The following is a 2645-nucleotide window of genomic DNA, read 5'->3' as shown; positions in this document are numbered from 1 at the left end:
TGGGGGCCTGGGCTGATGTGGCTGCGGGACAGCCGGGGTGGCGGGAGGCTCCATGTGGCCTGTGCTGGTGGCCTCACACCTCTGCTGGGCTCCTTGGGGGCAGGAGAGCCATACTGGGCACAGGACACATGGTGTGGGTGAGCCAAGCTGGGAGGGCTCTGCTTTGTCCCACAGCCTGACCAGCTCCGAGCAAGTGGCATCTGACGCCGGTCACCTGGCCATGGGGCTATGGGGTGCAGCCAGGCAGGGAGATGGGGTGGGGGTGCCAGGGGCTGCAGGCTGCGCTGGAGAAGGGAATCACAGTGGTGGGTGGGTGCCAGGGACCCCAGGGCTGCCTGAGAGCAGGGGTTGGGGTTCTGACAGGGTCTTTGGCCATTCCACACCTGTGCTTTTTGCAGTGTGCACTGTTGGGGTGCAGCTTGGGGTTTGCTCACGAGTCTCTCCCATGCAGGAGGTTTCCTCCTCTGTCCCTCCCACCCATCATTTTTGACACCCTCTGGGCTCAACCTGAAACATGGGGGCTGTGAAGTTTGTCGTTCAGACAAACACCCTGTCACCCTTCCCTCTGGTCCCTGCCAGCCCCACATCAGCTAGCAGTGGCTCAGCTCTTTAGCAGGAATTAGGCAGCAGCCAGAGCTTGCCTGTGGAGGAGGGATGGCCCCGGGACCATGGTGGGACACAGCATCCAGCGACATGAGGCCAGCAGTGTGTGCCAGGCCTGGTGGTGGTCTCAGAGCACGCTGGGCCGAGGTGTGAGCATGGCAGGAAGTCGCACTAGCTGGGGGGGGAGGGCACAGGACATGCTTCCACCCACCCACTTGTCACTCTGCTGTCACAGCACGGCAGTGGTGGCTGTGGGGGTGAGCCCCGTGGGGCACCCACCATGCCAAGGACGGGCAGGGACAGAGCGGGTCTGGTGGCAGTGCTGGGGACAAGGAGGCTGTGCCATGATGGGGCACAACAGCCCTCCGAGACATTCACTGTCCTTTCCCCTCTGGCAGTTCCATCCAGAGGACGCAGTGAGGACGTGTCCCACCTGCCTGGCACTGCTGGCCATGACCCCGCTGCTGTGACTCCAGGTAAAGCTCCAGGGACCCGGCGCTGCAGCTGGGATGGGCTGGAGCCCAGGGCCACTCTGCTCAGCCCCTGTGTCTGTGCCAGGGAGGGCAGCGGGAGCCCTCCTGCTCTTGGGATGCAGCACCAGCAGCCACACTTGATAAGTAGGGAAAATGAGGCACAGGGCTACAGCATGGTCCCGGGGTCACTCTGGGCTCATCCACCACCTTGCCAGCAGTCTGGGGGTCAGGGGCCACACCAGCCACCTGCAGCGACCCCGGATCCCTCCTCCTGAGGCCTCAATCAGCCCACTCAGGCTGCTGCTTTTTCCAAAAGGCTCTGATGATTAATTTTTTATAAGCTGGGGGTCTTTGACCACCCAAACAAGCTGGAAAGGTCTGAGCCATAAGGGCCACAAGGAGGGAAGAGGGAAGCCTGGGAGAGGGGAATCCTGCTTGTCCCCAGCCTCTCTGGGGTGAGCAGGGCAGTGTCAGTACTGCAGGGTCTGTGCTGGGAGGATCTGGGCATTGCCAGCAGATGGGAGGACACCTCTGCTCCTGTCCCCGAGCTGGGGAATGCCCTGGAGAGAGGCAAAGTGTGTGGGACCAGGTCCTGGCATCTTTGTTCCCCACCTGACCCCTGTTCTGAGTGAGCCAGTGCCCACATCCCGTGTGGGGAGAGTCGATGGAATACTCGGCTGGGGAATGGGGAGCTGAATGCCTGTCTCTGGCCCACCTCTGAGCCTCCCCCCGAGGAGACAGGCTGTGGGGAGCAGGGGAGAAAAACAGCTTCTCCCAGGTTGCTTTCCAAAGCTGTGCTTGCAGGAGGAAAAAAGGGAACAAGGTGCAGGTGAAGGGGAAGCAGGGACTGTAGGTGGTCAGGCAGGAGACACAGAGCCGAGCTCCAGGGGATCACAGCTCAGCAGTGGCCCCACACAGCTCTCTTGTCAGCTCCCCAGACTGCAATCAGGTGTTGGTCACAGCCCACAGCTCCAGCCACGTGGCTCTGGGGGATGCTGGACCCACCTGGGGGTCACAGTTCCTGGGCACAGCATGGAGGGATGAGGTGAGATGCACAGACTGCTCCAAGAGATGGGCCATGGCGATTTCCAGCCCCTAAAAGCTGGGCAGCAGTGGGACGCAGGGCTCTCATGTGAGCCCTTTCCTGCCCTGCCCTTCCCCAGAGAGGCTCAGGAGCGCTTCACTGAGGGCTGGGGGAGGATTTAACCTCTCTGGCTGCTGGCTGGAGGCAGCCCTTCAAGCCTGGCCACTGACAAGTGCTGCTCACAGGGGAGGAAGGGGGGTTGAGCTTCATCACTGCACTCCTGCGGGCTCCATGGACACACAGGGCGAGGATGACTTTAGGGCTACTCTGTGTTCTTGGCAGCACGGCACTGTGACTTTTCAGGGCCAGGACCTTCCCACGGCTTTTTAGGGACCGGCCTCCCGTGGCCACCCCTTGCAGGCTGCCAAGTCAGCACGTCCCCAGCACGAAGTGGCTGCGGTGGGGTAGGAGGAAACAGCCCACACAGGCTCACATGCACAGAGCTGGAGGGGAGGAGCGCCTGCGGGGTGTCACAGCTGGCTCCC

At 62.2% G+C, this 2645-nt stretch overlaps 1 protein-coding gene across 1 annotated transcript in view; it reads left to right on the top strand.

Annotated features, from left to right (window-relative positions):
- The first annotated feature begins 978 nt into the window (after positions 1–978).
- Positions 979–2645, top strand: part of BTK (Bruton tyrosine kinase) — a 9987-nt gene continuing 8320 nt past the window's right edge. Inside the window, exon 1 of the mRNA XM_017737614.1 lies at positions 979–1079. The gene's annotated coding sequence lies outside the window, so the exon portion shown is untranslated. The remainder of the gene's footprint in view (positions 1080–2645) is intronic.

Source organism: Corvus brachyrhynchos, unplaced genomic scaffold (assembly GCF_000691975.1).
Source record: "Corvus brachyrhynchos isolate BGI_N302 unplaced genomic scaffold, ASM69197v1 scaffold346, whole genome shotgun sequence".
In the NCBI taxonomy this organism is placed as follows: Eukaryota; Metazoa; Chordata; class Aves; order Passeriformes; family Corvidae; genus Corvus; species Corvus brachyrhynchos.
The sequence above is the reverse complement of the archived record's forward strand: the minus strand, read 5'-3'. Positions and strand labels throughout refer to the sequence as shown.